Source organism: Suncus etruscus, chromosome X (genome assembly GCF_024139225.1).
Source record: "Suncus etruscus isolate mSunEtr1 chromosome X, mSunEtr1.pri.cur, whole genome shotgun sequence".
NCBI lineage: Eukaryota > Metazoa > Chordata > Mammalia > Eulipotyphla > Soricidae > Suncus > Suncus etruscus.
The window spans coordinates 46806110-46817909 of record NC_064868.1 but is presented as its reverse complement, the minus strand read 5'-3'; positions in this window follow the sequence as shown (position 1 = coordinate 46817909).

Here is an 11800-nt window from a genome sequence, read left to right as displayed (position 1 = left end):
TCTTTCTTAATTTTGGAAATCCTGATTGGTATAATTATTGAAATTATATAGAGTACATAAAGGTGGCATAAAGCAAATTGTTATCTTATCTATATCTAAGATAAATTATAGTAAATTGTAAGAAGACCAAATCTTTAAAGACCTGTACAAATACAGATCCTGCACTGATTTAAAAAATGCCATATATTTACTAGTAGCATAGATAATATGCTATACCTGTGCATGAAAATTAGACAAAGAAGTATGAATCTATTGAGAGTGTACTATAGCCATATTGTGGGCATTGTTCTCTAACATCCCTTTTTCCATGTGAAGCTTGCTGCCAAAATGTTGGCCTTACTCAAATCCTAAGCATTTGATTCAGAGATAGAGATTTGAGTTATTTCCATCTTTTGAAATAAAAGAGAATATCCTTAAAGATTTTACTGTGTATATATTGCTTTTTTCAACTCAGTTTCCCTGTCATATGGTAGGAGTCCAGAAATAGAGGGAGTCTGTGTTCTAGAATGCATGATGGAACATGTTTGGAAATCAATATACTAGGATGGTGGGGACTTAACATTTTTTTATTTTTAGTCTCAGAATTTCACTTGTCAAATAAGCACAAAGTACCATGCCTTCTAACACTCTTACACATTATCTAATGAAATAAAAAAGGGTTCCTGCTTCTTAATTTTAACTTTTCTCAGTAAGAATAAGTGTCAGTAAATTAAGTCTAAAATCTAGGAGGATAAATCATTCACAATCAATGGTTTTGTGCCATTTACTATATACTAAAGGTTCAATGATAATCTTGTGTGCTAGTAAAATACAGAAGTTTCCTTGTAATGAATTATCACCTCTGATATGGTGCTAACACAGGCCTATGTCCATGTTGGATAGTTCAATATCAAATCAAACCTGGCAACTCAGTTTCCAGGGCAACCTTTACACTGATTTGAATCACCATAGATATTGGTGCACCCCATTGTTATTGAGCTAACCTATGAATTACTTTTCCCACACTTTAAAAAAACAGCATATTTAAAATTGTTTTTGGTGCATTTGGAACAGAGTAAAACTAACATTATTAAACCTTGAACTTGTTCTTAACTTTCATGGTGACAGAGTCCGTCAGTCCATTAAACTGGAAAGTCTTCCTATTCTTAATGCAAATTGAAATGTTAAGTTAGAACATTACACCAAGAGAGATTTTTATTAAAATATCATATTTGATGTTGATAGGCCATTGTGGGTGCCCCTGCCTGGAGGGACACCAATTAAGATTTGGTTATTCTTTCTTGGAGGAAGATCGCGCATACACAAAGACAAAGACAGACACGGAGACACACAAAAGCGGGAAAAGGATTCCAGCCAAATCCGAATCCAAATCCGTGTATTGAAACTCAAGGCCTGGCTTATATACTTTTAGTGGGCACAGTTCCATTCATAAATATGTCAATAAGAGATAGATTGAACAGAAAAAGTAATAGGACCCATTGGCAGGTGAGATGGAATGTGCAGATAATGAGATCTGTCTCCATCAGGCCGGGGATGTACTGATAATGGAACCTATCTCTGGCAGGTGGAATGTACAGATAAGGGGACCTTAGAGATTAGACCTAGTTTCCCAGGACCAAAGTCCTTTGCTTTCTTAGCCTTAGAGCCTAAATGTTTACATTTACTTCTCAAGGCTGCCTGCTTTTATTATAGCTCTGTGATTGTTGCCCTTAAATATTAAAGGTTTAACATTCAATTCTCAAGGCTGCCAACTTTTAGCAAAGTTCTGTGCATGTCACAAGGCCCTGCATTTCAGCTAAGTTTTCTGCCTGTTCTTAAGGGCTCCCATCAGGGCATTTGCTTTGCATGAAGCCAACCTAGGTTTGATTCCCAGCAGTCCATAGGATGCCCCAAGCCTGCCAGGAGCGATTTCTGAGTTTAGAGGCAGGAGCAAGCTTTGAGTATGGCCCAAAATTTAAAAAAATCACTTCTAATACTTACTGTTAAATGGCTGTAACTCTTAAATGATAATATAAGTATTAACTGTTGCTCACATTTATAGCTGTTCTTCAGTATCACTAAACAAAAAGTGGCAATAATTCCTCTAATCTTAAAATAGCTCTAACTGCCTTTTAAAAACTTAATTTGCTTTGAGAATCATATGCTTAAAACTCCAGTTTGTCTTTCTTTACTACCAACATGTAATTGGAAGGTTCTGCTATATTACTCATCTTTTCCAAATTCCATGGAAGTCATAAGAAAGATTTCCTTCAAATCCTATTTCATGGTCTATTGTCAAAGTTTCCCCATGAAAATAAGGAGAATATATCTGGAGCAGAGCATTGTACAACAGTGACACTGAAAGGGCCATTAGAAAGGATCCAACTTCCTCTCTTTATAAAAGAGATGAACAAAGTGGGGTCTTTGAACAGCTCAAGAATTTTCTCATAGTTACTAAAATTCATTCTCGTTCTCTGCAGCCATGGATGATTCTCTTCTGTCTACCAGTGAACAAAGTCTCACTCTTGTCTTCCCAGGATATTGGGTACTGAGAATGGTGAAAGAGTACAGTGAGACAGTGGAAAATTTAATAGGATATATCAAAGCTGAGAAAAAAAGAATTAAATTTTCCATAGAGGCCTAAAAATATCCTAGGGAAGAGAGAACTTAGACATTATTGGATATAAAGTTACTATGGAATTTATACTGTATCTTTAAAAGAAATAAATATATTTAGTCATCTGTTAATGTCTACCTTTAAGGATTGAAAGAAAATGAAATGAAAACATTGATCAGTTAAAAACAATATTCCTGGAATAAATAAGGAATAGTCTCTTGTATTTTCTCTTTTTATGCATAAATAAAGGGATGCTATAATGCTATAATCTTAGCAGCAGTGAGGTCCTTCCAAGTACAACACAGGGGCTCCAGGGACTGGCAAACCAGTCAACAATTAAGTGAACCAGAGGAAGCAGTAATGTTTATCCCTGCATTGTTGGTGCTAGGAATTATTTAGCATATACAGCTGGTAATTAGAGGTTTTTAGAGCTACATCTAGTGACGTTGATGTGTATATGACCACAGGGATCAAAACATAATTGATAATATGCAAGGTATATGATTTACCACTGTACTATCTTTCTAAATCTAGTAACTCATATCTTTAAAATCTGTGTGCAATCCATAGTATTGGAGGGCAAACCTCTTATAAACAACTCTAACTATCCTATATAAATAATAAAATATGCTATCCCTGCAACAAAGATAGAAAAAATAGGTATGAAATCTGTTTCCTTAAGATCTTAGTTTTGCAGCTTAGTCTCTTAAGGTTTAGTCATATGAATGCATAAAATTTTCCACAAGTTTACAACCTTACAGTGGAGAACAAATCAACTCTTCCTGATCCTAAGGAAATAATGCTTAGCTTTATTTTTATTCAAGTGTTTGCTAATCTACACAACATGCTATTTGGTATTACTTAGAGTAAGACCCATTATCTATTTGATTGAGGTATTGTATAAATAAGTTGTTTTCTTCTTTTTGACCTGGGAAGAATTAAGGTATATATTTGCTTTTGTTTATATCTTCAGTATATATATGAAACATACACACTGAATACCCTAAAATTAAACACTGTAAGAGATTTAAGATGAAAATACTGGAGTAAGAAAAGAACCTTATTGATTCTTACTCAGGATCCAGCCACAGGCACACTTTATTCCCTTCTGGAGCCAGAGCAACAGAGAGAGGCATATCTGATAAGAATTCTGCCCATAGCCATATCATTACACATTAGAAGGAACACTTAGTTTAGTAATGGCAATTTCAATGCACAAAACAAACCAAACAACTTCTGAAGAACAATATTTCATGAGGATAAAACATTACGTAACAACAAATCAATGTTTGAAAACTTTGTTTTTGGTAAGTCTTCTCCACAGTCTACCCTTGCATAGTGTGTGGGTTTGGAGTACCAATTTCTAATAGATAGAAATTATTATATACTTGTGTATTGCCCCAAAATTTAATTACTAATAGCCTGATATTCATTGAAAGCTTTTTGATAAGATAAACAATCTATCAAAACATATTTTGTATATTTATGTATTATATACTTACCCTTACAAAAAAGAAAGACAGAAGAGAAGATACTATAAAGAAAAAGAATTGACAATACTGTATTCATCATTATGGTTATTATTTGTCTACAAGAAAAGTTGCATATAAGTGCATCTGTGCAGTTAAAATCTATGCCGTTCAATACCAACTATATTTTAATGAAATGTTTTAATTTTATTATACCACAAATCTATAGCAGAAAGAGCATTTAAAATTCAATTATTTTCAAAATTCAAAATTCAATAACTTTCTAAATGAAAATTCTCATCTATTATCACCTATGCCCTCAAGTATTAATACCATTTTCTCATGTGATAAAATCTTTTACAGTTGGTGACTACAGTAAGCATGAATGTGCACCATAGAAAGATTTGTTGTCTGTCTCAGTTCAAGATTCAAGTGACCTTGACTAAGATTATGATCTACCAGATTATGTTTTATAACCACCTCTGATGCCTGGTAGAAGTAAAGCATGAAGATTATCTTGTCCATGGATGACAACTGTAGGGGACAATAATTGTCCAAGAACTGTCTAATTGAGTGGCTTCTATTTCTATAAAGCTTGCTCACCTCCTGGCCTTTTATGGGAGACAATTCTTAATACATGTATCACAAGTTTGATCTCACTCTTTAAATAGTTTTAATGTCCTAGAAATAATTATGTATTTGTCCATTATAAGTTTTTCTTAAAATTTGTAGGACCTGGAGAGATAGTATAGGGGTTAAAGTACATGCTTTATATGTGGTCATCCTCAGATTAATCCACAGCCCCACAGACTGTGGCCTTGAAGGCTCCTGAGCACCATTAGGTGTGACTCAAAGATCCAGTAGAATCACCAGGGAGCCCCAGATAATCCCTAGCACTTCAACATATAATCAGTACCATATCATTAAACCATTGCATTGAATCACCAGCTGAGTTGGCAAAAATCACCAAGAAGAACCCCACAAAAGAAATATTATTGGGTGGTAGATATCACATCTTTTTTTTCATAATAATACCTTTATTTAAGAACTATGAGCAAACTACAAACATGTTTGTAGTTGGGTTTCAATTATAAAAAAGTACACCCCCCTTCACCAGTGCAACCTTCCCACTACCCTCCTCCCCCACCCCCTACCTGTCTTCGAGACAGACATTCTATTTCTCTTACTCACTACCACTGTCATGATAGTTAGTGTAGTTATTTCTCTAACTGCCCTCATCACTCTTTGTGGTAAGCTTCATATCATGGGCTGGTCCTTCCAGCCCACATCTCTGTTGTCTCTGGGTATTGTTACAATAATGTCTTTTATTTTTCTTAAATTCCGAAGATGAGTAAGATTATTCTGTGTCTATGTCTCTCCCTCTAATTTATTTCACTCAACTTAATAGTTTCCATGTCCATTCCTGTATAGGAAAATTTCATGACTTCATTTTTCTATCTATCTCCCTCTGACTTATTTCACTCAGTATAATAGTTTACAGATGCCCAACAACAGATGAGTGACTAAAGAAACAGTGATACATATACACAATGGAATACTATGCAATAGTCAGGAAAAATGAAGTCATCAAATTTTTCTATACATGGATGGACACATCTTACTAGCATTTTAATTTGTGCAGAATTCCATCATCATTAGTTGATTTCCTCATCATTGTCATTATCATTAGCATTGATTGATAGCATAATGCAGTCTATTTTGCATTGCACTTGTCTATATTATCTCATTAAACTTTCTTAATTGCTATTGAGGTTAAAAATGCCCTCTATTTACATATAGTCTGGATGAGTACTTAGTTTCCATTACATTGCCATTTCATACACCAGAGTTCTTAATTACATATTAAATATACATTTAATATGTAAATGTATAGATTTGTATTATAATATATACTTATACATAAATATATTTAACTATATATTACATATATGTCATATATTAAAATGACATTCAAAACTAATTTTTTCATTAAAGAACCAAATGTATAGAAAGTATCTGTGCATGTATATATATCATGAAATAAATTAAAATGGTATATTTTTACAAGAGCTATCATTCTAAACTCTGCTTATGATTTTTTGTTTCTTTGTTTTTTTGTTTTTGAGTCACACCCAGCAGCGCTCAGGGGTTACTCCTGGCTCCATGCTCAGAAATAGCCCCTGGCAGGCACAGGGGACCATGTGGGATCCTGGGGTTTGAACCACTGTCCTTCTGCATGAAAGGCAAATGCCCCACCTCCATGCAATCTCTCTGGCCCTCTGCTTGTGATTTTAAGCATCTACATACTTGACAATGCCTCTCCTCATTATTTTGTATTTCCAGCAGAGTTCTTTTTGTTTCTATAATTTTATGATATACAATTATTTCTATTTTGCATTAGTATAGTCTCCTCATTTTTTTCTTATTATATTTTACATTCTAATTATTATTCATATCTTATAGGCATTTGTTGAGAAACCATACTGCTAGCATAATTGCTGATTTGGAAAGGAGTATAAGTGCCTGCTATTCATATATTTAAGTTATAGGTTTTCTTTAATCCTGTCTCCTGAATTCTTCTCTATTGTTGAAATCAGAATTCTATAACTTTTTCTTACTGCTCACTTTTATCTACTAATTCATACACATATAATTGCATATTAAGGGCATCTATAAGTCAGACTTCTGAGTGTGTATACGAAAAGTGATATTTATTAGTCATGTGATTTTAAAACAATTTATTTGCTTTTTATGTTCCTTAAATTTAACATCTATAAGGTTATGTGATAATAGGAAGCTTGGTACAAGAGCAGGGGGTGTAGTTAGAGTAGAAAAGTGTCCACTATAATAATAATAGTTGACACTGATCACTCTGGACACAAACTAGGTGCTGAAAGAAGATAAAGTGATATGCATGATACCCCTTCATCAACAATAGTGCAAACCACAGTGCCAAAAAGAAAAACAAGGAGAGATATAGGGCCGGAGAGATAGTATGGAGGTAAGGCCTTTCATGCAGAAGGTCAATCGTTCAAATCCCGGCATCCTATATGGTCCCCTGAGCCTGCCAGGAGCAATTTCTGAGCGTGGAGCCAGGATTAACCCCTGAGCGCTGCCGGGTGTGACCCAAAAAACACAAAAAAAGGGGGAGAGGTATAGAGATGTAACATATCTTTCCTAGAGGAGGTGGGGGGGAGAGGAAAATGCGAGATATCGGTGTCGGGAAATGTGCACTGATGAAAGGTGATGTACATTGAATGTCTGAACAATTTTATGACCATGGTGCTTAAATTTAAAAATATACTTTATGATACTATTATGAGGATTAAATGAGTTAATGTATGAGAGGTAGAAATTCATAACCATGCTTGACACTGAGTAGCACTTTGATGTGCATTAGCTACCGTTTGCATCATATATTTATAATTTAAACAAGTTACAACGTCTCAAATTTTCAATAAAGATGAACATTCATGGTTTTGTCCAGCAAAAACGATGTATTCTGAAGATATCTTGTTATACTTCTCTACAATAAAATTAAATTCTAAAATTATAGTACTAAGAGACAGTTATAAATTAGAGCTGATTGTTACTCTGTGGCTTAATTTTTAGCATGTGTACACTGAATTAAATTACATTTACACAATGTAAATTAAATGCAAATTTAAATGTAAAGGCAGAAAAAAACATTATTTTATTTTACTTTATTTTATTTAGGCATATTTAATATGCCTAAATTGAGAATTGGTGGCAACAACTAGAGTGCTGAAATGTGCAAGTTTCTCAATATTTTTCTGCAAAATTTATTTAATCTGAAATAAATTTACCATTTTCTCTCATCTAATTATCCCTAGAAACCATTTTTCCATATCTCCCTCTCATCCCTTTTAGCCAAATCCTATTTTTTATATAAAATATTTATTTAAGCACCAGGATTTCAAGTATGATTGTAGTTGGGTTTCAGTCGTAAACAGAACACCATTCTTCACCAGTTCAACATTCCCAAATGTGCTGGACCTGCAACACATTCTTCACAGTGGTTTTTTGGAAAAGCCTTATGTAGGCACATTTGCAATTATATCTGGGGGGGGGGTCAACACCTGGCTGTACTCGGGACTTTATTCTAATTTTTCATTCAGAAATTATTCCTGGCAATCATACATGGTGACCATATGGATAGGGGGCCTTGTGTAAAATAAATTCCCTGCCTGCTGTATTATCTCCCTGGACTTTGGGTTATACATACACTTAAGAACACCAAGTAAGAGAATATTTTAATAAATAATATAAACTAACACAAAAATTATTCCTTATACTAGTTTCTGTGTTTTCCAGGTAATAACTTTAGAGTAAATCATTTATGCTTTTCCAAAATAATAAAAGTATTCAATATTCATAGTTCACATAACTTATCAATTCTTTAAATTACTTTAAATATTATTTATTTTTATATAAATTTAATTGAATCACCATGACATATGATTGCAAAGTTGTTCATTACTGAGCTTCATTAATACAATGTTCAATATCCATTCCTTCATCAGTGCACATTTCCCACTACCAATGTGCCCAGTTTGCTTTCCAACCTCCTTCCTGCCCACTTCTATTGCAGACACACTTCTCTCTCTTGCTTTTTTCCCTTCTAATATAGTTCTCCCTTCAATATAGTTAATGAAGGAATATCACGAACATAAGGTCAAGAGCAAGCATTTCTATCTATTATTGTCACAGTGGTCCCCATCTTTGCCCTAACTGCACTCCCCCACTATTTGTGGCAAGCTTCCTTCCATGGACTAGTGTATTGTCATTTGGTATTATTACCATACTATTTTTATATCCCACTAATAAATGTTATCAGTCTATGTCAATCCCTCTCCCTCTGACTCATTTTGCTCAGCAAAATGCTCTTCATAACCATCCATGTATAAGCAAATTTCATGACTTAGTTTTTCTAACAGCTGCATCATATTCAATTATGTAGATGTACCATGGACCCTGGTTTCTTTATTCATTCATCTGTTCTCAGACACTTTGGTTGTTTCACTATTCTAGCTATTGTAAATAGTGCTGCAATGATCGTAGAAGTGCAGAAAGTTTTTCTGCATTGCTTTTGGGGGGGTACCTAAGGAAAATTACCATTTGCAGTATTGCTCACTCATATGTAAGTTCAATTTCTAGTTATCAGTAATATCCACATTGTTTTCTGAAAAAGCTGGACCAGTCTACTTTCTCACAGTGAATGAAAGTCCCTTTCTCCTTGTATCTGGGCCAGAATCTGTTCTTGTTCATTTTTATTACTTTTTAAATTTTATTTTATTTAAACACTGTAGTTTTCAAGGTTATTCATACTGCAGTTTTTTTTTACAGTTACAATATTGTTGGGGCTGGAGAGATAGCAAAGTGGTAGGGTGTTTGCCTTGCAAGCTGCCGACCCAGGAACAATGGTGGTTCAAATCCTGGCATTCCGTATGGTCCCCCGTGCCTTCCAGGAGCAAATACTGTGCATAGATCCAGGAGTATCCCCTGAGCATGGCCGGGTGTGGTCCAAAAACCAAAACAAGCAAACAAACCAAAAAAACAAAAACAAAAAAATACAATTATAATATTGTTAATGTTTAAGTTTTAGTCATACAATGTGTAACATCCCTCATCAGTGCAGCTTTCCTGTGATCAATGTTCCCAGTTTTTATCCTGCCCTCTGCCCTGCCCTCTCTCTTCTTACCCTCACTTTATTTTTGTATTTGGGTCATACCTGGCTGTGCTCTGTTTGTATTTTTCTCATTTTTATTCTCATATTCTCCTGTTTTATTGGTACTCCATTCTATTGTTTATTTGAGCTTGTTGACCATCCTAAGCACTTCCACTCTAAACTCCATTTCAGAGAGGTTAAATGGGGGATTAGCGCTGATTGAGTCTGCAGGCTTGCAGTCTTCACCCATGAGGCATGTTGAGATTTTGTGCTGCTTTATAAGGTTTCTTCTGTAGTCTTAAGGTGCTTCTTTCCTATGACACTATATCTTCTCCACTGCAGGAAGCTCTCTGGAGTTTGTATGGATGAGAGTACTTGGGGTTATGCTAGCTTTGGCCTGTTTGGGAGGGCACAGTCCTGGATGTGGCCTCTGACCTCTGTAGATGAGCCACCTAGATCCCTTTGTTATTGGGGCCTCTCTGGAAGGTGCAACCTGCAGAAGGTGCGTGCACTTCTCTTGGATCTGCTGGAGTTTCTTTGCTGACTGGCTGTTCTCTTGGCATTCAGGCCAGTGCCCACACTCTCTTTGGAACTTTATTTTTGTTTCTGGGTCACATTCAGTGGGACTTTCGGTTTAATACTGGCTCTCTGTACACAAGAGTCAATTCTGGTAACAAGAGACCCATCTGTGCCTCCTACATTCCTATACTATAATTTTAGTCTTGATTCTTATTATTTTCAAATAAGCAATCATTTACCTAAAGTCATAAATCTTTGCAGAAAGTCTTAAATTTGAACCAAGACTAGACTAAAAATTCAAAATTTGATATTTATAATTTTGTATTACCTAATTAATGGTATCTTAAAGAAATGTAATGTAAGCATCTTATTCATTTAAAATTTCCTAACAGCCACATTAAAAAACAGAAAATTATGCAAAATAAACTTTAAAACATGTTTTGCAATATATCTTGAATATTGCTATTTCAATATGTAAACAAATTTATTTAACTCATTTTTTTGCTTCTTTTACTTTTTGGCCATACTCTGTAGTGCTCAGAGCTTATTCCTGGCTTTGCTCTTAGGAATCTCTCCCTGCTGTTGTATGTCTTTGATCTAAGTCAATTTATTTGATATAACATTTAACAAAAAATATTGCAGTGGTGTAAAGTATTGGAAGTTAATAAAGCATTAAATATATTAATACCAAAACATTATTTAAGTGTAAAATTATGCTTATTTATAGAGTTATCTCATATTGTTCTTCTTTTATTTTCAAGAGCTGTGCATGAGTGGTTTTGTATGTGATAAGAATTGAAGATACATTCATAATGACATTACTTTGACCAATTTGGGAACATAGTAAGTCACTAGGCAATATCTTAAAATAGTCCTTTTTAATAGTTAAAATGAATATTGTATGCTTTATTAAAAATGCTTTTATTTCCCTTTCTTTTCCTCCTAGCTAGCTTTGTCCTCTAACAAAGCCTGTAAACAGCAGATAATGGGAAGAAAATTGAGGCTGTTCAGTGGTGGACAAGTCAGCAATCCATTTGCTGTTGTGTACTGAGGCCCTGGACAAATGCCAGTGTTATGTGAGTGGAAAATGGCAGTGCAGGTATTAGGTAGAATTTTCATTCATAATTAAGTTTCTTAGTTGCAGGGCCATCAAAGGAAAAAATTAGCTACCTGTGCTAAAATAAGCAGAATCATGCAGGGAAAGGTAATGTTACTAGTAAATAATCAACAAGCATTAAGCAGAGAAGATATTTTGAGAGAGAAAAGCAGGGTCTTTATCAGAGGAACCTGGAAATCTTTTAAGTCTGATAAAGACTTACTGCTAGTCTGATATTGATGTGCAAGGGATAATATATCATTAAGTTGGTGCATTGTGTTGCCTCAAATAGGAGGTATTTTATAAGAAAATATGCCACATATGAAATACTTAGTTTATAGCAAGAATTGTGCTAGACATGATGTGTACAAAGTCTAATTGAGTCCTGTCAGTTACTTTGATGATCAGTGCATTTTACATATGGGAAACTA